This window comes from Athene noctua, chromosome 14 (genome assembly GCF_965140245.1).
Source record: "Athene noctua chromosome 14, bAthNoc1.hap1.1, whole genome shotgun sequence".
NCBI lineage: Eukaryota > Metazoa > Chordata > Aves > Strigiformes > Strigidae > Athene > Athene noctua.
The window spans coordinates 5909831-5933827 of NC_134050.1; the positions used below are offsets into that span (position 1 = coordinate 5909831).

At 50.1% G+C, this 23997-nt stretch overlaps 1 protein-coding gene and 1 long non-coding RNA gene across 2 annotated transcripts in view; one reads left to right on the forward strand and one right to left on the reverse strand.

The window, feature by feature from the left end:
* The window catches only part of LOC141966001 (uncharacterized), a 59202-nt gene extending 57039 nt beyond the window's left edge, over window positions 1–2163 (forward strand). Inside the window, exon 4 of the long non-coding RNA XR_012634532.1 lies at window positions 947–2163. This is a non-coding gene — a long non-coding RNA (uncharacterized LOC141966001). The remainder of the gene's footprint in view (window positions 1–946) is intronic.
* Window positions 1–23997, reverse strand: part of BBOX1 (gamma-butyrobetaine hydroxylase 1) — a 55384-nt gene that overhangs the window by 16974 nt on the left and 14413 nt on the right. The window lies entirely within an intron of this gene.

The following is a 23997-nucleotide window of genomic DNA, read 5'->3' on the forward strand; positions in this document are numbered from 1 at the left end:
TTTCCCCGGGAGAGAATACACAGCTCCTCTGGTGTTGATCTTGGCATCTGGCCACTGAAGGCAAGGTGGTGATTTAGCCACAACTTCAACTACAGTAGTCAAGGTCTTAGGGCAAAGCCCGTGGTTGTTCCCTTTGTCTGCAGGAGCAGAGGCTGCCTCTAACTCCTGGTGTGTCACTGCAGGTCACTTGAGTGTGCGCTGGCAGCCAAACCCAGCATCCTCTGAACTGCTGCACTGGATGTGAAGAGGATGGCTCCCACCAGGTACAGACAGGGAAACCTGGGGACTCAGCTGAGGCTAGCTAGCTGGCTTCCCAGCAGGTATTTTTGCTCTGCTTTGCTAAAAGCCCCGTGTCTGGGCATTAAGGCATGAGTACACCTGGATTCTGGGTGCCCCTGATCAGATTCTGGACTGTGCAATTGTTTATTATCTCTTGCTTTTATTTTTCTTCTTGGTTTATTTGGTGTCCTCTTTCCTGTGCATTTCCTTCTTTCTCCCTGAGGCAACCTTAGATTTTGAGACCTTGACTTGAGCAGAGATGTCAAGACTGTGATTTTCCGCTCTCTCTCCTAAGGTCTTGAGTACAAAGGTAAGAAGGAATTCCTACTAGCAGGTCGAATGAAGAGTGGGCTGTCTTAGCCTGTGTTGGAGGCACTCTCAGTTCCAGAGAGAGAGGAATTGCCCAAGTGCTTACAGAGCTAGGCAGTCCCTTCACATGCACCTAAAAATAGTTTTTCCTTTCCTGCCTCTTTTCTGTCCCAAAACAGAAGTCCCACTCCTTCCACTTCATTCTTCCCAATTTCAGGCAACATTCACCTTTACAGAATCACAGAGTCATTTAGGTTGGAAAAGACCTTGAAGATCATCTAGACCTTTCTCCAGGTGAGATACAGACACACAGACAGGAAGGATTTAATACCTGTCTCTTACTGTTCTTAATTTTCAGGACTTTGGATGGCTCACGGCAAACGGCGAGGGAACCTGTCACGCTCACCCAAGGGTGAGCCAAGTCTCAAGACTCCCCGTTGAAGTTCAGAAGTGCAGCCAGGAGAGAGCAGGCCTTACCACCTCCTCTAACACTTGCAGAGGCCATTTGGGCTCTGGCCTTCAGGAGAGCAGCCCTCCAGGTCCCTAGAACAGCTGGAGCCCCCCTTTTAGAGACGATTCAGAAAAGAAAAACAGCTGCTCTCCATTTCTTGTGGTCCAGAACAGGAGAAGGCAGCTAATGAGGGAAAACTTATCCAGTTAATCCTGTCTGAGGGCATACATAACAGAAGCAAGTTTGGGGAACTTGCTTAGAGAAAGCCTCTCCAGCTAGTAGTGTCTGAGGTACATATCTAGACTAAGTCATGGCAGCCTCCCCAAGAGGTTTTTTTCTTGGATGTTTTCCTTCAAGTAAACACCTAGTCCTTCAAGAGGACTCCAACAGGGATATCACAAACACAGGCACACTAAGATAACGTAATCAGCGACTGCATGTAAGCATTTTACAGCATGGTATCACTTCTAATCGCAAAACCAGCAATCGGCTTTTTCTGAAATGCTTAAGAAAAAACATACCTAGAAAAATTAAGCACAAAGGAGAAGACAACAGAACATGTAAGACATAGGAAACAAGTACAAGAAGTAAAGTATGAAAGACAAAATAAACCCCACATGTACAGCAAGTAGAGAAGATAATTGGTGAAACCAAAATGACCCTACAGAACAACGGGAAACATGCTGGAAGAAAAAAAAAAAAAAAGCAAGCCCTGGTTGCAAAAATAAAACAACTCAGTCAAGAGTAGGCGTGCTGTTTTTTAGCCTTTCGAAGGAAGAAGAAGAAAAAATGCCAATAAACAATGAATAAAAGAAAAGAAGGAAAAAAAAGAGATCTCATACTTCAGGTCTCGCTTCACCAAAAATATTCATCCACCCTCACCTTAAAAGCTCTTCAAACACCAACTCCAAGACACAACTACTAACCCCAGCTCGCTGGTCTTTTACACTTGCTGCTAATTTAGGACAAGCTTGTTAAGGACTAATTATTACCTGTGTGTTGATGGTAGTCAAGGACTAGTCCTCAGTGCTGTGTAGTGTTAATGTGAATCCAGCAGAGTGTTGTTTTGAGGTCTCAAACTGTGCTGATGTGTCTTAAACATATCACCAAATCTGTAAATGTATTATGTCAAAATAAAGGGGTGTGTGGACAGCCACGGAGACCTAGTCATACCTGACAGAAAAGGCAGAGCTTGAGAACTTTTGTCTTTCTTCTCCAAATGCCGAACACTCTTATATTCATCAAATAAAGCCAAATAGGTGAGGTGCGGGTGGAACGGGAGAGCAGAGCTCCTGTGGAGACAGGCTGAGAGGTGCTGGCGGAGGTGGGACGTGGGATGTGGGCAGAACTGGGATTGCTGGGGGTAAAGGTGAGGGCCGGGTAGCAGCAGTGGCTGAGGGAGCCAACCAAGGACAAGCAATGGTGGTGCTGAGAACATAAATCCACACAGAGTCCGGGGTGGGAGAGACACAGCAACAGGGCCTGAAGTACCAAAGCTCCTGAGAATACCTCAGACAAAACTCATTAACAGGTTCCTTGATAGAATAGAAAAAAAGAGAAGAGACATTACAGATAAAGGGTCACTACCTGGAGAACCCACTGGGGTTACCTGAGGTCAACCAATTAGCCCACAGGGTTACTTGAGGTCAAACTCATGCCTTGGGACCATTCTGGACTTACCTGAGGTCAACCAATTAGCCAGGGGGGTCACTTGAGGTCAAACTGGGTATTTGGGACCACGCTGGGGTTACCTGAGGTCAACCAACTAGCCCAGGGGGGTCACTTGAGGTCAAACTGGGTCTTTGGGACCACGCTGGGGTTACCTGAGGTCAACCAACTAGCGCAGGGGGGTCACTGGAGGTCAAAATGGGTCTTTGGGACCACGCTGGGGTTACCTGAGGTCAACCAATTAGCTCAGGGGGGTCACTTGATGTCAAACTTGGCCTTTCGGACCACGCTGAGGTAACCTGAGGTAAAACAATTAGCCCAGGGGGTCATCTGAGGTCAAACTGGGTCTTTGGGACCACGCTGGGGTTACCTGAGGTCAACCAATTAGCCCATGGGGTCACTTGAGGTCAAACTGGGTCTTTGGGACCATGCTGGGTTTACCTGAGGTCAACCAATTAGCCCATGGGGTCACTTGAGGTCAAACTGGGTCTTTGGGACCACGCTGGCATTACCTGAGGTCAACCAACTAGCCCAGGGGTCACTTGAGGTCAAACTGGGTATTTGGGACCACGCTGGGGTTACCTGAGGTCAACCAATTAGCCCAGGGGGTCACTTGAGGTCAAACTGGGTCTTTGGGATCATGCTGGGGTTACCTGAGGTCAACCAACTAGCCTAGGGGGTCACTGGAGGTCAAAATGGGTCTTTGGGACCACGCTGGGGTTACCTGAGGTCAACCAATTAGCTCAGGGGGGTCACTTGATGTCAAACTCGGCCTTTCGGACCACGCTGAGGTAACCTGAGGTAAAACAATTAGCCCAGGGGGTCATCTGAGGTCAAACTGGGTCTTTGGGACCACGCTGGGGTTACCTGAGGTCAACCAATTAGCCCATGGGGTCACTTGAGGTCAAACTGGGTCTTTGGGACCACGCTGGGGTTACCTGAGGTCAACCAACTAGCCCAGGGGGGTCACTTGAGGTCAAACTGGGTCTTTGGGACCACGCTGGCATTACCTGAGGTCAACCAACTAGCCCAGGGGTCACTTGAGGTCAAACTGTGTCTTTGGGACCACGCTGGGTTTACCTGAGGTCAACCAATTAGCCCAGGGGGTCACTTGAGGTCAAACTGGGTCTTTGGGACCACGCTGGGGTTACCTGACGTCATCAAACTAGACCACAGGGTAACTTGAGGTCAAACTCATGCCTTGAAAACACATTGGGGTTACCTGAGGTCAACCAATTAGCCCACAGGGTTACCTGAGGTCAAACTGGGTCTTTGGGACCATGCTGGGGTTACCTGAGGTCAACAAATTAGCCCTGGGGGTCACTTGAGTTCAAACTGGGTCTTTGGGACCACGCTGGGGTTACCTGAGGTCAACAAATTAGCCCTGGGGGTCACTTGAGTTCAAACTGGGTATTTGGGACCACGCTGGGGTTAGCTGAGGTCAACCAATTAGCCCAGGGGGTCACTTGAGGTCAAACTGGGTATTTGGGACCACGCTGGGGTTACCTGAGGTCAACCAATTAGCCCAGGGGGTCACTTGAGGTCAAACTGGGTCTTTGGGATCATGCTGGGGTTACCTGAGGTCAACCAACTAGCCTAGGGGGTCACTGGAGGTCAAAATGGGTCTTTGGGACCACGCTGGGGTTACCTGAGGTCAACCAATTAGCTCAGGGGGGTCACTTGATGTCAAACTCGGCCTTTCGGACCACGCTGAGGTAACCTGAGGTAAAACAATTAGCCCAGGGGGTCATCTGAGGTCAAACTGGGTCTTTGGGACCACGCTGGGGTTACCTGAGGTCAACCAATTAGCCCATGGGGTCACTTGAGGTCAAACTGGGTCTTTGGGACCATGCTGGGTTTACCTGAGGTCAACCAACTAGCCCAGGGGGGTCACTTGAGGTCAAACTGGGTCTTTGGGACCACGCTGGCATTACCTGAGGTCAACCAACTAGCCCAGGGGTCACTTGAGGTCAAACTGTGTCTTTGGGACCACGCTGGGTTTACCTGAGGTCAACCAATTAGCCCAGGGGGTCACTTGAGGTCAAACTGGGTCTTTGGGACCACGCTGGGGTTACCTGACGTCATCAAACTAGACCACAGGGTAACTTGAGGTCAAACTCATGCCTTGAAAACACATTGGGGTTACCTGAGGTCAACCAATTAGCCCACAGGGTTACCTGAGGTCAAACTGGGTCTTTGGGACCACGCTGGGGTTACCTGAGGTCAACAAATTAGCCCTGGGGGTCACTTGAGTTCAAACTGGGTCTTTGGGACCACGCTGGGGTTACCTGAGGTCAACAAATTAGCCCTGGGGGTCACTTGAGTTCAAACTGGGTATTTGGGACCACGCTGGGGTTACCTGAGGTCAACCAATTAGCCCAGGGGGTCACTTGAGGTCAAACTGGGTCTTTGGGACCACGCTGGGGTTACCTGAGGTCAACCAATTAGCCCAGGGGGTCACTTAAGGTCAAACTGGGTCTTTGGGACCACGCTGGGGTTACTTGAGGTCAACCAATTATCCCAGGGGGGTCACTTGAGGTCAAACTGGGTCTTTGGGACCATGCTGGGGTTACCTGAGGTCAACCAACTAGTCCAGGGGGGTAACTGGAGGTCAAACTGGGTCTTTGGGACAATGCTGGGGTTACATGAGGTCAACCAATTAGCCCAGGGGGTCACTGGAGGTCAAATTCGGTGTGTGAGACCACGCTGGGGTTACCTGAGGTCAACCAATTAGCCCATGGGGTCACTTGAGGTCAAACTGGGTCTTTGGGACCACGCTGGGGTTACCTGAGGTCAACCAACTAGCCCAGGGGGGTCACTTGAGGTCAAACTGGGTCTTTGGGACCACGCTGGCATTACCTGAGGTCAACCAACTAGCCCAGGGGTCACTTGAGGTCAAACTGTGTCTTTGGGACCACGCTGGGTTTACCTGAGGTCAACCAATTAGCCCAGGGGGTCACTTGAGGTCAAACTGGGTCTTTGGGACCACGCTGGGGTTACCTGACGTCATCAAACTAGACCACAGGGTAACTTGAGGTCAAACTCATGCCTTGAAAACACATTGGGGTTACCTGAGGTCAACCAATTAGCCCACAGGGTTACCTGAGGTCAAACTGGGTCTTTGGGACCACGCTGGGGTTACCTGAGGTCAACAAATTAGCCCTGGGGGTCACTTGAGTTCAAACTGGGTATTTGGGACCACGCTGGGGTTACCTGAGGTCAACCAATTAGCCCAGGGGGTCACTTGAGGTCAAAATGGGTCTTTGGGACCACGCTGGGGTTACCTGAGGTCAACCAATTAGCCCAGGGGGTCACTTGAGGTCAAACTGGGTCTTTGGGACCATGCTGGGGTTACCTGAGGTCAACCAACTAGTCCAGGGGGGTAACTGGAGGTCAAACTGGGTCTTTGGGACAATGCTGGGGTTACATGAGGTCAACCAATTAGCCCAGGGGGTCACTGGAGGTCAAATTCGGTGTGTGAGACCACGCTGGGGTTACCTGAGGTCAACCAATTAGCCCATGGGGTCACTTGAGGTCAAACTGGGTCTTTGGGACCACGCTGGCATTACCTGAGGTCAACCAACTAGCCCAGGGGTCACTTGAGGTCAAACTGTGTCTTTGGGACCACGCTGGGTTTACCTGAGGTCAACCAATTAGCCCAGGGGGTCACTTGAGGTCAAACTGGGTCTTTGGGACCACGCTGGGGTTACCTGACGTCATCAAACTAGACCACAGGGTAACTTGAGGTCAAACTCATGCCTTGAAAACACATTGGGGTTACCTGAGGTCAACCAATTAGCCCACAGGGTTACCTGAGGTCAAACTGGGTCTTTGGGACCACGCTGGGGTTACCTGAGGTCAACAAATTAGCCCTGGGGGTCACTTGAGTTCAAACTGGGTATTTGGGACCACGCTGGGGTTACCTGAGGTCAACCAATTAGCCCAGGGGGTCACTTGAGGTCAAACTGGGTCTTTGGGACCATGCTGGGGTTACCTGAGGTCAACCAATTAGCCCAGGGGGTCACTGTAGGTCAAACTGGGTCTTTGGGACCACGCTGGGGTTACCTGAGGTCAACCAATTAGCCCTGGGGTCTCTTGAGGTCAAACTGGGTCTTTGGGACCACGCTGGGGTTACCTGAGGTCAACCAATTAGCCCAGGGGGTCACTTGAGGTCAAACTCGGTCTTTGGGACTACGGTGGGGTTACCTGAGGTCAACCAATTATCCCAGGGGGTCACTGGAGGACAAACTGGGTCTTTGGGACCACGCTGGGGTTACCTGAGGTCAACCAATTAGCCCATGGGGTTACTTGAGGTCAAATTCGGTGTTTGAGACCACGCGGGGTTTACCTGAGGTCAACCAATTATCCCAGGGTGTCACTGGAGGTCAAACTGGGTCTTTGGGACCACGCTGGGGTTACCTGAGGTCAACCAATTAGCCCAGGGAGTCACTTAAGGTCAAACTGGGTCTTTGGGACCACGCTGGGGTTACTTGAGGTCAACCAATTATCCCAGGGGGGTCACTTGAGGTCAAACTGGGTCTTTGGGACCATGCTGGGGTTACCTGAGGTCAACCAACTAGTCCAGGGGGGTAACTGGAGGTCAAACTGGGTCTTTGGGACAATGCTGGGGTTACATGAGGTCAACCAATTAGCCCAGGGGGTCACTGGAGGTCAAATTCGGTGTGTGAGACCACGCTGGGGTTACCTGAGGTCAACCAATTAGCCCAGGGGTCACTGGAGGTCAAACTGTGTATTTGGGACCACCAACCAATTAGCCCAGGGGTCACTGGAGGTCAAACTGTGTATTTGGGACCACGCTGAGGTTACCTGAGGTCAACCAATTAGCCCAGGGGGTCACTTGAGGTCAAACTGTGTCTTTGGGACCACGCTGGGGTTACCTGAGGTCAACCAATTAGCCCAGGGGGTCACTTGAGGTCAAACTGTGTCTTTGGGACCACGCTGGGGTTACCTGAGGTCAACCAATTAGCCCAGGGGGGTCACTTGAGGTCAAACTGGGTCTTTGGGACCACGCTGGGGTTACCTGAGGTCAACCAATTAGCCCTGGGGGTCACTTGAGGTCAAACTCAGTCTTTGGGAACACGCTGGGGTTACCTGAGGTCCACCAATTCGCCCAGGGGGTCACTTGAGGTCAAACTGTGTCTTTGGGACCACGCTGGGGTTACCTGAGGTCAACCAATTAGCCCTGGGGGTCACTTGAGGTCAAACTCGGTCTCTGGGACTACGCTGGGGTTACCTGAGGTCAAACAATTATCCCAGGGGGTCACTTGAGGTCAAACTGGGTCTTTGGGACCACGCTGGGGTTACCTGAGGTCAACCAATTAGCCCAGGGGGTCACTTAAGGTCAAACTGGGTCTTTGGGACCACGCTGGGGTTACCTGAGGTCAACCAATTAGCCCAGGGGGCCACTGGAGGTGAAACTGGGTCTTTGGGACCACGCTGGGGTTACCTGAGGTCAACCAATTAGCACAGGGTGTCACTGGAGGTCAAACTGGGTCTTTGGGACCACGCTGGGGTTACCTGAGGTCAACCAACTAGCCCAGGGGGTCACTGTAGGTCAAACTGGGTCTTTGGGACCACGCTGGGGTTACCTGAGGTCAACCAATTAGCCCTGGGGGTCACTTGAGGTCAAACTCAGTCTTTGGGAACACGCTGGGGTTACCTGAGGTCAACCAATTAGCCCAGTGGGTCACTTGAGGTCAAATTCGGTGTTTGAGACCACGCTGGGGTTACCTGAGGTCAAGCAAGTAGCCCAGGGGGGTCACTTGAGGTCAAACTTGGTCTTTGGGACTACGCTGGGGTTACCTGAGGTCAACCAATTATCCCAGGGGGCCACTGGAGGTCAAACTGGGTCTTTGGGACCACGCTGGGGTTACCTGAGGTCAACCAATTAGCCCAGGGGGTCACTGAAGGTCAAACTGTGTCTTTGGGACCACGCTGGGTTTAACTGAGGTCAACCAATTAGACCAGGGGGTCACTTGAGGTCAAACTGGGTCTTTGGGACCATGCTGGGGTTACCTGAGGTCAACCAATTAGCCCTGGGGTCTCTTGAGGTCAAACTGGGTCTTTGGGACCATGCTGGGGTTACCTGAGGTCAACCAATTAGCCCTGGGGGTCACTTGAGGTCAAACTGGGTCTTTGGGACCACGCTGGGGTTACCTGAGGTCAACAAATTAGCCCTGGGGGTCACTTGAGGTCAAACTTGGTCTTTGGGACCACGCTGGGGTTACCTGAGGTCAATCAATTAGCCCTGGGGGTCACTTGAGGTCAAACTGGGTCTTTGGGACCACGCTGGGGTTACCTGAGGTCAACCAATTAGCCCAGGGGTCACTGGAGATCAAACTGGGTCTTTGGAACCATGCTGGGGTTACCTGAGGTCAACCAACTAGCCCAGGGGGTCACTGGAGGTCAAAATGGGTCTTTGGGACCACGCTGGGATTACCTGAGGTCAACCAATTAGCCCAGGGGTCACTGGAGGTCAAACTGTGTATTTGGGACCACGCTGGGGTTACCTGAGGTCAACCAATTAGCCCTGGGGTTCACTTGAGGTCAAACTCGGTCTTTGGGACTACGCTGGGGTTACCTGAGGTCAACCAATTATCCCAGGGGTTCACTGGAGGTCAAACTGGGTCTTTGGGACCACGCTGGGGTTACCTGAGGTCAACCAATTAGCCCAGGGGGGTCACTTGAGATCAAACTGGGTCTTTGGGACCATGCTGGGGTTACCTGAGGTCAACCAACTAGTCCAGGGGGGTAACTGGAGGTCAAACTGGGTCTTTGGGACCACGCTGGGGTTACCTGAGGTCAACCAATTAGCCCAGGGGGTCACTGGAGGTCAAATTCGGTGTTTGAGACCACGCTGGGGTTACCTGAGGTCAACCAATTAGCCCTGGGGTCTCTTGAGGTCAAACTGGGTCTTTGGGACCACGCTGGGGTTACCTGAGGTCAACCAATTAGGCCTGGGGGTCACTTGAGGTCAAAGTGGATCTTTGGGACCACGCTGGGGTTACCTGAGGTCAACCAATTAGCCCAGGGGGGTCACTTGAGGTCAAACTGGGTCTTTGGGACCACGCTGGGGTTACCTGAGGTCAACCAATTAGCCCAGGGGGTCACTTGAGGTCAAACTGGGTCTTTGGGACCACGCTGGGGTTACCTGAGGTCAACCAATTAGCCCTGGGGGTCACTTGAGGTCAAACTCAGTCTTTGGGAACACGCTGGGGTTACCTGAGGTCAACCAATTAGCCCAGTGGGTCACTTGAGGTCAAATTCGGTGTTTGAGACCACGCTGGGGTTACCTGAGGTCAACCAATTAGCCCATGGGGTCACTTGAGGTCAAACTGGGTCTTTGGGACCACGCTGGGGTTACCTGAGGTCAACCAATTAGCCCATGGGGTCACTTGAGGTCAAACTGGGTCTTTGGGACCATGCTGGGTTTACCTGAGGTCAACCAACTAGCCCAGGGGGGTCACTTGAGGTCAAACTGGGTCTTTGGGACCACGCTGGCATTACCTGAGGTCAACCAACTAGCCCAGGGGTCACTTGAGGTCAAACTGTGTCTTTGGGACCACGCTGGGTTTACCTGAGGTCAACCAATTAGCCCAGGGGGTCACTTGAGGTCAAACTGGGTCTTTGGGACCACGCTGGGGTTACCTGACGTCATCAAACTAGACCACAGGGTAACTTGAGGTCAAACTCATGCCTTGAAAACACATTGGGGTTACCTGAGGTCAACCAATTAGCCCACAGGGTTACCTGAGGTCAAACTGGGTCTTTGGGACCACGCTGGGGTTACCTGAGGTCAACAAATTAGCCCTGGGGGTCACTTGAGTTCAAACTGGGTCTTTGGGACCACGCTGGGGTTACCTGAGGTCAACAAATTAGCCCTGGGGGTCACTTGAGTTCAAACTGGGTATTTGGGACCACGCTGGGGTTACCTGAGGTCAACCAATTAGCCCAGGGGGTCACTTGAGGTCAAACTGGGTCTTTGGGACCACGCTGGGGTTACCTGAGGTCAACCAATTAGCCCAGGGGGTCACTTAAGGTCAAACTGGGTCTTTGGGACCACGCTGGGGTTACTTGAGGTCAACCAATTATCCCAGGGGGGTCACTTGAGGTCAAACTGGGTCTTTGGGACCATGCTGGGGTTACCTGAGGTCAACCAACTAGTCCAGGGGGGTAACTGGAGGTCAAACTGGGTCTTTGGGACAATGCTGGGGTTACATGAGGTCAACCAATTAGCCCAGGGGGTCACTGGAGGTCAAATTCGGTGTGTGAGACCACGCTGGGGTTACCTGAGGTCAACCAATTAGCCCATGGGGTCACTTGAGGTCAAACTGGGTCTTTGGGACCACGCTGGGTTTACCTGAGGTCAACCAACTAGCCCGGGGGGTCACTTGAGGTCAAACTGGGTCTTTGGGACCACGCTGGCATTACCTGAGGTCAACCAACTAGCCCAGGGGTCACTTGAGGTCAAACTGTGTCTTTGGGACCACGCTGGGTTTACCTGAGGTCAACCAATTAGCCCAGGGGGTCACTTGAGGTCAAACTGGGTCTTTGGGACCACGCTGGGGTTACCTGACGTCATCAAACTAGACCACAGGGTAACTTGAGGTCAAACTCATGCCTTGAAAACACATTGGGGTTACCTGAGGTCAACCAATTAGCCCACAGGGTTACCTGAGGTCAAACTGGGTCTTTGGGACCACGCTGGGGTTACCTGAGGTCAACAAATTAGCCCTGGGGGTCACTTGAGTTCAAACTGGGTCTTTGGGACCACGCTGGGGTTACCTGAGGTCAACAAATTAGCCCTGGGGGTCACTTGAGTTCAAACTGGGTATTTGGGACCACGCTGGGGTTACCTGAGGTCAACCAATTAGCCCAGGGGGTCACTTGAGGTCAAACTGGGTCTTTGGGACCACGCTGGGGTTACCTGAGGTCAACCAATTAGCCCAGGGGGTCACTTGAGGTCAAACTGGGTCTTTGGGACCATGCTGGGGTTACCTGAGGTCAACCAACTAGTCCAGGGGGGTAACTGGAGGTCAAACTGGGTCTTTGGGACAATGCTGGGGTTACATGAGGTCAACCAATTAGCCCAGGGGGTCACTGGAGGTCAAATTCGGTGTGTGAGACCACGCTGGGGTTACCTGAGGTCAACCAATTAGCCCATGGGGTCACTTGAGGTCAAACTGGGTCTTTGGGACCACGCTGGCATTACCTGAGGTCAACCAACTAGCCCAGGGGTCACTTGAGGTCAAACTGTGTCTTTGGGACCACGCTGGGTTTACCTGAGGTCAACCAATTAGCCCAGGGGGTCACTTGAGGTCAAACTGGGTCTTTGGGACCACGCTGGGGTTACCTGACGTCATCAAACTAGACCACAGGGTAACTTGAGGTCAAACTCATGCCTTGAAAACACATTGGGGTTACCTGAGGTCAACCAATTAGCCCACAGGGTTACCTGAGGTCAAACTGGGTCTTTGGGACCACGCTGGGGTTACCTGAGGTCAACAAATTAGCCCTGGGGGTCACTTGAGTTCAAACTGGGTATTTGGGACCACGCTGGGGTTACCTGAGGTCAACCAATTAGCCCAGGGGGTCACTTGAGGTCAAACTGGGTCTTTGGGACCATGCTGGGGTTACCTGAGGTCAACCAACTAGCCCAGGGGGTCACTGTAGGTCAAACTGGGTCTTTGGGACCACGCTGGGGTTACCTGAGGTCAACCAATTAGCCCTGGGGTCTCTTGAGGTCAAACTGGGTCTTTGGGACCACGCTGGGGTTACCTGAGGTCAACCAATTAGCCCAGGGGGTCACTTGAGGTCAAACTCGGTCTTTGGGACTACGGTGGGGTTACCTGAGGTCAACCAATTATCCCAGGGGGTCACTGGAGGACAAACTGGGTCTTTGGGACCACGCTGGGGTTACCTGAGGTCAACCAATTAGCCCATGGGGTTACTTGAGGTCAAATTCGGTGTTTGAGACCACGCGGGGTTTACCTGAGGTCAACCAATTATCCCAGGGTGTCACTGGAGGTCAAACTGGGTCTTTGGGACCACGCTGGGGTTACCTGAGGTCAACCAATTAGCCCAGGGAGTCACTTAAGGTCAAACTGGGTCTTTGGGACCACGCTGGGGTTACTTGAGGTCAACCAATTATCCCAGGGGGGTCACTTGAGGTCAAACTGGGTCTTTGGGACCATGCTGGGGTTACCTGAGGTCAACCAACTAGTCCAGGGGGGTAACTGGAGGTCAAACTGGGTCTTTGGGACAATGCTGGGGTTACATGAGGTCAACCAATTAGCCCAGGGGGTCACTGGAGGTCAAATTCGGTGTGTGAGACCACGCTGGGGTTACCTGAGGTCAACCAATTAGCCCAGGGGTCACTGGAGGTCAAACTGTGTATTTGGGACCACCAACCAATTAGCCCAGGGGTCACTGGAGGTCAAACTGTGTATTTGGGACCACGCTGAGGTTACCTGAGGTCAACCAATTAGCCCAGGGGGTCACTTGAGGTCAAACTGTGTCTTTGGGACCACGCTGGGGTTACCTGAGGTCAACCAATTAGCCCAGGGGGTCACTTGAGGTCAAACTGTGTCTTTGGGACCACGCTGGGGTTACCTGAGGTCAACCAATTAGCCCAGGGGGGTCACTTGAGGTCAAACTGGGTCTTTGGGACCACGCTGGGGTTACCTGAGGTCAACCAATTAGCCCTGGGGGTCACTTGAGGTCAAACTCAGTCTTTGGGAACACGCTGGGGTTACCTGAGGTCAACCAATTAGCCCATGGGGTTACTTGAGGTCAAACTGTGTCTTTGGGACCACGCTGGGGTTACCTGAGGTCAACCAATTAGCCCTGGGGGTCACTTGAGGTCAAACTGTGTCTTTGGGACCACGCTGGGGTTACCTGAGGTCAACCAATTAGCCCTGGGGGTCACTTGAGGTCAAACTCGGTCTCTGGGACTACGCTGGGGTTACCTGAGGTCAAACAATTATCCCAGGGGGTCACTTGAGGTCAAACTGGGTCTTTGGGACCACGCTGGGGTTACCTGAGGTCAACCAATTAGCCCAGGGGGTCACTTAAGGTCAAACTGGGTCTTTGGGACCACGCTGGGGTTACCTGAGGTCAACCAATTAGCCCAGGGGGCCACTGGAGGTGAAACTGGGTCTTTGGGACCACGCTGGGGTTACCTGAGGTCAACCAATTAGCACAGGGGGTCACTGGAGGTCAAACTGGGTCTTTGGGACCACGCTGGGGTTACCTGAGGTCAACCAACTAGCCCAGGGGGTCACTGTAGGTCAAACTGGGTCTTTGGGACCACGCTGGGGTTACCTGAGGTCAACCAATTAGCCCTGGGGGTCACTTGAGGTCAAACTCAGTCTTTGGGAACACGCTGGGGTTACCTGAGGTCAACCAATTAGCCCAGTGGGTCACTTGAGGTCAAATTCGGTGTTTGAGACCACGCTGGGGTTACCTGAGGTCAAGCAAGTAGCCCAGGGGGGTCACTTGAGGTCAAACTTGGTCTTTGGGACTACGCTGGGGTTACCTGAGGTCAACCAATTATCCCAGGGGGCCACTGGAGGTCAAACTGGGTCTTTGGGACCACGCTGGGGTTACCTGAGGTCAACCAATTAGCCCAGGGGGTCACTGAAGGTCAAACTGTGTCTTTGGGACCACGCTGGGTTTAACTGAGGTCAACCAATTAGACCAGGGGGTCACTTGAGGTCAAACTGGGTCTTTGGGACCATGCTGGGGTTACCTGAGGTCAACCAATTAGCCCTGGGGTCTCTTGAGGTCAAACTGGGTCTTTGGGACCATGCTGGGGTTACCTGAGGTCAACCAATTAGCCCTGGGGGTCACTTGAGGTCAAACTGGGTCTTTGGGACCACGCTGGGGTTACCTGAGGTCAACAAATTAGCCCTGGGGGTCACTTGAGGTCAAACTCGGTCTTTGGGACCACGCTGGGGTTACCTGAGGTCAATCAATTAGCCCTGGGGGTCACTTGAGGTCAAACTGGGTCTTTGGGACCACGCTGGGGTTACCTGAGGTCAACCAATTAGCCCAGGGGTCACTGGAGATCAAACTGGGTCTTTGGAACCATGCTGGGGTTACCTGAGGTCAACCAACTAGCCCAGGGGGTCACTGGAGGTCAAAATGGGTCTTTGGGACCACGCTGGGATTACCTGAGGTCAACCAATTAGCCCAGGGGTCACTGGAGGTCAAACTGTGTATTTGGGACCACGCTGGGGTTACCTGAGGTCAACCAATTAGCCCTGGGGTTCACTTGAGGTCAAACTCGGTCTTTGGGACTACGCTGGGGTTACCTGAGGTCAACCAATTATCCCAGGGGTTCACTGGAGGTCAAACTGGGTCTTTGGGACCACGCTGGGGTTACCTGAGGTCAACCAATTAGCCCAGGGGGGTCACTTGAGATCAAACTGGGTCTTTGGGACCATGCTGGGGTTACCTGAGGTCAACCAACTAGTCCAGGGGGGTAACTGGAGGTCAAACTGGGTCTTTGGGACCACGCTGGGGTTACCTGAGGTCAACCAATTAGCCCAGGGGGTCACTGGAGGTCAAATTCGGTGTTTGAGACCACGCTGGGGTTACCTGAGGTCAACCAATTAGCCCTGGGGTCTCTTGAGGTCAAACTGGGTCTTTGGGACCACGCTGGGGTTACCTGAGGTCAACCAATTAGGCCTGGGGGTCACTTGAGGTCAAAGTGGATCTTTGGGACCACGCTGGGGTTACCTGAGGTCAACCAATTAGCCCAGGGGGGTCACTTGAGGTCAAACTGGGTCTTTGGGACCACGCTGGGGTTACCTGAGGTCAACCAATTAGCCCAGGGGGTCACTTGAGGTCAAACTGGGTCTTTGGGACCACGCTGGGGTTACCTGAGGTCAACCAATTAGCCCTGGGGGTCACTTGAGGTCAAACTCAGTCTTTGGGAACACGCTGGGGTTACCTGAGGTCAACCAATTAGCCCAGTGGGTCACTTGAGGTCAAATTCGGTGTTTGAGACCACGCTGGGGTTACCTGAGGTCAACCAATTAGCCCATGGGGTCACTTGAGGTCAAACTGGGTCTTTGGGACCACGCTGGGGTTACCTGAGGTCAACCAATTAGCCCAGGGGGTCACTGAAGGTCAAACTGTATCTTTGGGACCACGCTGGGTTTAACTGAGGTCAACCAATTAGACCAGGGGGTCACTTGAGGTCAAACTGGGTCTTTGGGACCATGCTGGGGTTACCTGAGGTCAACCAATTAGCCCATGGGTTTACTTGAGGTCAAATTCGGTGTTTGAGACCATGCTGGGGTTACCTGAGGTCAACCAATTAGCCCTGGGGGTCACTTGAGGTCAAACTGGGTCTTTGGGACCACGCTGGGGTTACCTGAGGTCAACAAATTAGCCCTGGGGGTCACTTGAGGTCAAACTCGGTCTTTGGGACCACGATGGGGTTACCTGAGGTCAAGCAATTAGCCCTGGGGGTCACTTGAGGTCAAACTGGGTCTTTGGGACCACGCTGGGGTTACCTGAGGTCAACCAATTAGCCCAGGGGTCACTGGAGATCAAACTGGGTCTTTGGAACCATGCTGGGGTTACCTGAGGTCAACCAACTAGCCCAGGGGGTCACTGGAGGTCAAAATGGGTCTTTGGGACCACGCTGGGATTACCTGAGGTCAACCAATTAGCCCAGGGGTCACTGGAGGTCAAACTGTGTATTTGGGACCACGCTGGGGTTACCTGAGGTCAACCAATTAGCCCTGGGGTTCACTTGAGGTCAAACTCGGTCTTTGGGACTACGCTGGGGTTACCTGAGGTCAACCAATTATCCCAGGGGTTCACTGGAGGTCAAACTGGGTCTTTGGGACCACGCTGGGGTTACCTGAGGTCAACCAATTAGCCCAGGGGGGTCACTTGAGATCAAACTGGGTCTTTGGGACCATGCTGGGGTTACCTGAGGTCAACCAACTAGTCCAGGGGGGTAACTGGAGGTCAAACTGGGTCTTTGGGACCACGCTGGGGTTACCTGAGGTCAACCAATTAGCCCAGGGGTCACTGGAGATCAAACTGGGTCTTTGGAACCATGCTGGGGTTACCTGAGGTCAACCAACTAGCCCAGGGGGTCACTGGAGGTCAAAATGGGTCTTTGGGACCACGCTGGGATTACCTGAGGTCAACCAATTAGCCCAGGGGTCACTGGAGGTCAAACTGTGTATTTGGGACCACGCTGGGGTTACCTGAGGTCAACCAATTAGCCCTGGGGTTCACTTGAGGTCAAACTCGGTCTTTGGGACTACGCTGGGGTTACCTGAGGTCAACCAATTATCCCAGGGGTTCACTGGAGGTCAAACTGGGTCTTTGGGACCACGCTGGGGTTACCTGAGGTCAACCAATTAGCCCATGGGTTTACTTGAGGTCAAATTCGGTGTTTGAGACCATGCTGGGGTTACCTGAGGTCAACCAATTAGGCCTGGGGGTCACTTGAGGTCAAAGTGGATCTTTGGGACCACGCTGGGGTTACCTGAGGTCAACCAATTAGCCCAGGGGGTCACTTGAGGTCAAACTCGGTCTTTGGGACCACGCTGGGGTTACCTGAGGTCAATCAATTAGCCCTGGGGGTCACTTGAGGTCAAACTGGGTCTTTGGGACCACGCTGGGGTTACCTGAGGTCAATCAATTAGCCCAGGGTTCACTGGAGATCAAACTGGGTCTTTGGGACCAGGCTGGGGTTACCTGAGGTCAACCAATTAGCCCTGGGGGTCACTTGAGGTCAAACTGGGTCTTTGGGACCACACTGGGGTTACCTGAGGTCAACCAATTAGCCCAGGGGTGTCACTGGAGGTCAAACTGGGTCTTTGGGACCACGCTGGGGTTAGCTGAGGTCAACCAATTAGCCCATGGGGTTACTTGAGGTCAAATTCAGTGTTTGAGACCACGCTGGGGTTACCTGAGGTCAATCTCCGGCCTTGTGTCCCCGCTGGGTTCACCTGAGTTTAACCAATTGTCTAATTATCTGACCTTTCTGGGCGGTGTCATGGTGGCGTTACTGTACCCACTTGCTGGTGCCCATGTTATTTTACCAGCATCAGTTTTCCCAACACACACACTCAGTATCTGTATCAGTTCATATGGTTTCACAGCAAAAATTCAGTGCTACCCTCCCTGTCTGCTTTATGTTGTTTTCTTACCCCTTCTCCCTAGGAATGCTGTTATTATTTATGCTGAATTTCTTATAATTTAGTATTTCCATTCCTTTTATTGCCAGTAAATATTTGTCCATGTCCATGACACATTTTTCATCCCCGAGCACAGCTGGAGGAGCTCTCTACTACTGGAGCCACCAGTGTTTCACTTGCTTGTAACTTTGGTAACCCTTAATCGTTTGTGCTGAGGTTTTCCATGGTAGCATCTGCCGAAAATAATTTTGAGACATCTTCAACAACAACAACGTAACGGATCAAAAGCCTAGGCCAGTGAAAAATGAGTAGTGTTTAGTGGAGACGTTTTAGTGCTTTCATTCATCAAGTGTCAAGTTTGGCAAATAAAGGGTTCACGTGCTTGGAATGTATAATTGCCCCTCCTGTGAAACTCGTCAAGTTTGGCCAGTGCTTACAGCTTTGGAAAATATCACCTTGCAGATGCTCCACAGACTCTTTGTATTTTTTTTATTTTTTTTTTTTCAGTTTGGCAGCAAAATTGCCAAATATTCCTTTCACGCTGAGTACGCTCCAGCGCTTGGGTGAGGGATATAGCAGGAACATTGCAAAACAAAGATGATGAAAGTAATTTTCATGTAAAATTAGCAGACTCACAGGAAACGAGGCCAAATATAGCCCCACCTGTGTGCTTCAAAAACTGTGTAATTCTCATCTCTAACATCCACTCCCTAGGACTTCTCTTGCCTGCGGACTTCAGAATACTCTGAAGTTTGAGAAGATATAATAAGAATATGATTGTTCTTCCTCAAGTGAAGGGATGTGCCACTGACTTCCCCAGACTGATGCAGAACTGAGCCTCAGCTCAATGTTCATACTTCCCATCAGTCCACACGTAATTTTGCACAAACTCAGATCATGTTCGTATCATACCTGTAGCATATAAGAGATTTAGAAAAATAATACTGATAAAGTCATTTGTCCATGTGGAGAAGCCAGGTCAAATTGGGATGCTGCAGGAAGAACCTCTTTGTTAACCATCTGTTTACAACTACTCCCGACAGTATATTTTAAGGTTTTCAGAGCCATTTGCAAAACCTAATTAATTTCCTTCAATAAAAGGCAATGCTGTAGCCATTTATTAGTGCAGGCAAAACCACACAATAATAATAAACCCCATGATTCTTTATTTTGGCCTCAATATTCATAGGCCAAGATCACTTTGCTAAAATATTTAAGATCACATCCCCCCTTTTTTTCCCCCAGACTAATCCTGTCAGGATCAATTTTGCTAGACAGCACTGAAACAAATAGCACCTAAGGTTAAATGGCTCCAGTGCATCCAGCCAAGAACTCAAGGGATCAGTAATGTAGACAGAAAGCCAGAAGGCAGGAAATTAATAATGGAGGCCAAAGCACAGCTTCTCACCAGGACACCTTCTGGAGTCTGTCAGTTGTTAATGCAGTTAACTTTAATTTCATTTGTCTGTGCAACTAGCAGAGGACACTGGAATCCACAGTTGTGGGTCACGTTTGGTACTTTACAACTAATAGTGATTGATTTTTTTTTTTTTTTTTTTCTGCAGCTGAAAGAATTCCAAAGAAGAACGTCCTAAAATACTGCACGGTGTCCCTGGACCCAACCTGGTCTTTTGTTTATTTGTGTATTTATGGGGAGCTATAAATAGTACAAGGAGTTTAAAATAGCACAGCATTTAAAGTCAAATGAAATGGTTGCCCATGCCTGTGAAAGCAAGCTGCTACAGAGACTTGGCAGTGATTTTATTGTTACAAATTGCATTTGTAAGCATTGTTAGTACATTAAAACTGAAATAACTACAGGTTTACGAGTATAAAAGAATTTTAGGTCAAGATAAAACTTTTATTAAGCTGCCTTGCTAGAAAGCATCATTGGTAATTGTTCTCTCCCTTGCATTTGCACTACTCCTTACCCAAGTATATTTATGATAGCAAATACACCACAGATACCAGTAGCTATAACACTGAAACAGCTGTTAATAGTAAGAGGTACTAAGATTTCTTCTGAAATAATTTTTTTCTACTGTAAAACTCTGGTTTTAATGCTTATAAACTTCAGCAAAATACGATCTTTTGGGCTGACATTTTTTTTAATGCTGAAGGTTCCCTTTTATTGAATTTACGAGAACAGTCAGCCAAAAGCATCAGCTGTATCTTAGAAGAAAACTGATCATGGAGTACACTCTTTGCTCATTTGAAAAAATTCCAGCGAAGGCTCCAATTCCTCTAATTTTGGTGACTAAGCAATGTCAGAAATACATTTTGGTGAATTCCTCCCTCCCCTCAAGCTTGTGGAGGTACAAGTCCACGAGGAGACTTGGTAACAGAGCTTCCTAGAGCTTCACAGCTGGGAGCGTCCCAGCGCTGTGCTGCCCAGGCAGCCGCCCGCTGCCCGCGGCTGCAGCGAGCCGGGAGAGACGAGAAGGGAAGATGAGCTGAGCTGTTCCCGTGCTCTCTGTTAAGAGTCTATCCTGAGCTCCAGAGGAAGAGAGACATGAACTGAAGGGTGGAAGCAGCTACCAGGGAGGAGAAAGAGATGCATTATCTCAGGAAAAAACTCAGGGAAATGGAAGTGGGGACTCGGTGGGTAGAAGGAGGTGGGTCTGGAGACTGAATAAAAACTGCTGCTGGCTGCAGAGGAATCTGGGGCCAAGTAAAGGGAGCTGGGGTACCCGCTTAGCAACAAGAGTTGATAGTTTAGTGATAGCAGCCTGCCACTGGCAGCTGAAAGCAAAGTGAGAGAGCTCCAGAAAACACTGAGGCTCTTCTAACTGTCAGCCACCAGATGCGTTTTTTCCCATAAACGGCCAGAAACTGCCAGCAGGTGCCTTGCACTCAGACACGATCAGTGACCCTTCTCATGTAATTTCTGGGGTGAAAACACTCTGCTCAGGGAGTGGTGTAATTTATTTCCTGAGGGGTGGGATGGTCCAGGCCCAGAGAGCCACCAGCTGCCCAGCTCCCGGGGCTGCTGCTCGATGGACCTCTGCCCTGCTCCCACCTCCCACGCCACCTGCTACCACCCGAAATGTTCACACAGGGTGTTCAACGCTAATTCGCAGGAAAAAAATCATTTTATCTCTGAGCAGAGAGCACGCGAGCCTTTATAACCCTCCACCATGACAGCACTCTGTCCCCTCCACTGATTTCAGCGGGGCTGGCTGCGGTCCCATGACGAGGCAGCGTGCGACCACCCGTCCGTCTCAGAGCTGCCAACTGCCGTGGCTCGGCTGGTACCAGCAGCAAGAAAACCCTGGTGATTGTGATTCCCCAGGCTCCTTGGCAGAAGCTTTGGGTCTTACATATTTCAGACAATGTTAACTTGCAGAACAAGGCAATGAGGTATCATCTGCTGACTTGACCTGAAAAACAGTGCTGGTGGCAGATACAAAAGACCATTTGGAGAGATACACCTGCCCCTCAAAAATATTGTAACGCACAGGAAAAGATGTGGGGTAAGTCCTCTCCCTCCTGTACGAAAGACCTATTTTGGATTAATGCCCCCAAATACAACACTGCTAGCCTCCTTGCTCTCTTCCCACAAATTTTCACTTGTAATATCTCTTAAGTTTGCCAGTTTACTGGTTTGTATGCACAAATAAAGAGGTACACATGTTCAAAGACATTGCACAGTAATGGGTAAATAGGACAAATATGCTGTTTCTTACTCCCCCCCCTTTTTTTTTTTCCCATAAATTTTGCATTGATTCTAGTTTTTTGCAAAACTCAAAACATTATGTTTTAAGTCAAGCCTTCTCTTAAATGCTGAATCAGGGCTCTTATTCTTACAGTGAGGACATAATTGGTTTCCCTTGCTTTTATGCATTTAGTCTGAAGTGGCTTATTCTTACAAGACTGCACAGTAAAGTGTGAAAAGATTTTATCTATTTCACAGAACACCTGTTTGTTTAAATCACATCTAGCTTACTTGGTATTTTAGCTAATATTCAGTAAACTTGTCCAATCATCAGAAAGATTACATACTAGAAATGAGACCATAAACGTTTGAAAAATGCAGATGGCATCATTGATAAAACCCCTATACCTCTCTTTATTCCAACATCCCTGCAACAGAGAGGACCAATAAAAACTATTACATATTTCAAGCAGCTTTCAGAACAGGAGCTCTGGGGGATTTCAGCTGGTGACCGAGGGACACGCTGCACTTGGAAGAGATGTAAAGGGCCAGGTTTGGAGGGTTTTTTTTCCTCTCTCTAGATACAGATAGCAATTACAAAATGCAATGTGCTCATAAAAAAGCGAACCCAGACACTACATAGTTACAACATTTTTTCGACAGTTGCAAAGTCTGCAAATTTCCAACCACTAATACTTCTCTCCCCTTTGGCTAAGGCTACTCAGAGACTGTCCAAGAAACACAACGCACATACCCAAATATAAGCTATCCACATAGACTATCTTTTATACTCTACCCTGTGTTTCAAAGAAGCTGTAGTATGATTGACAAGCTGTTGAATTTCACAACATGTTCACAAAATGAAAAAAGCACAATCCTTGAGGAGAGATATAATCTCACCTCATTAAATTCCTTTTTGAGACCACTCCATGGCCTGCTACTCACTGCTCCAGTGTGTTTAACTCAATACACATCCCTTCATACACTTGAAAGATGGGGAAAAAATAAATTTTGAATGTTTTCCTTTTCCTCTGGTAAAAGTTATGAAATTGAAATAGCTTTATGTATGCTGCGTGAACTGCCAAGAATATCCTTTAAAAGACAAATTTAAGCTTCAGTGTTGGTGCAGGTAAATCACCATGTGAAAACTAATGGAATGCTTTATGTTTCAACTTTTCCTTCCTAGTCTTCCTTGTTAATAAATATTTTCCTCATCTTCCTTATATAAAACAAAAAGTAGAGGAATATTAATATTTTAAGGAATATACCAATATATTTTTCCCCACTTTGGGAAATAAATATATGCACTTGGAACTTAACTGCAGCTCCAATGCCGCAATCTTCCCAAAGTACATGGACTGTAGAGTCCTCTTGTTGCTGATTCCTACTGTGCTAGTGCAGGATCCCCCTTCTGCAGCCAGTGGCTATGGACCGTGGTGTTGGGTTTTGGGGTGGTTTTGGCTTTTGTTGCAAACACCTGCTTTGCCAGAGCGCTATAAAACGGTGCACGCTCAGCATACCTGGCTGGGACCGTCCTCGATTTCAGTGTAACAGATCTGCCAACCCTGATAGCTGATGTGTAGAGAACATTCAACAAACAACCCAACCACCCATTTGGTTTTCCTCTCAACCAGACCCCCTGCAGTGGAGGCCATCAGCTGGCCTCACGTCTCCAATTCTATGGACCCAAGGGAGACAAAAGCTGAATTCAAAATGTTTCTTTAAGTAAGCTGCAAGTGCAATCTTTTCCCTGTGTGAAAACTATCAATCATGTGAATCCCACTACAGGAATGGAAGTTTATCCTTTCCCAGACTCTGCAGTGTATTCAGGAGTCAACACTGCCTACTGACTGAAGAGATGTTTAACCTTTACAGTACCACTGTGATGTGGAAATTGCAAAATTTCAAGGAAACCAAACTGTTCACTGATACTCTCCAGGCATCTACTAAAAGTGAGAAATGGTTCAAGTAAAGCAGCTTCTTAGGCTTTTTTTTTTTTTTTTTTATGTTTAGCTACTTCATATTAAAAAAACCCAACCAACCAACCAAAGACAGAAAGTGGTAAATATAGTTAAATCCACTCAAAGTTCTCTCATAAATTCACTTCCAGTGACAAGAGCAGCCAGCATCCTCAGTGGTTTGGGTGTGTGTTTCTTTTTAAAGGTGCAGACTGGTACACAAACGCTTATAAATCCTACCTCATGTTTCAGAGAAGAAAGGCTCCAACTTCCCAGCCCTTCAACAATGTCTTGATTCAGCCAAGAGCTTAGTCTTTGAGCTACTGCAGGAGCAACCTTTCCCCCTTGGCATTTGCCAATATACTCTGTAATGACACAGTGGTAAACGTGCCAAAAGCTGAAAACACGTTGTGTACAGCTCCAAGTATTACTAATCTTGGGAAATGTATGGAATGCAGCAGCAGTTGGTATCTGGGAGGAAAAAAA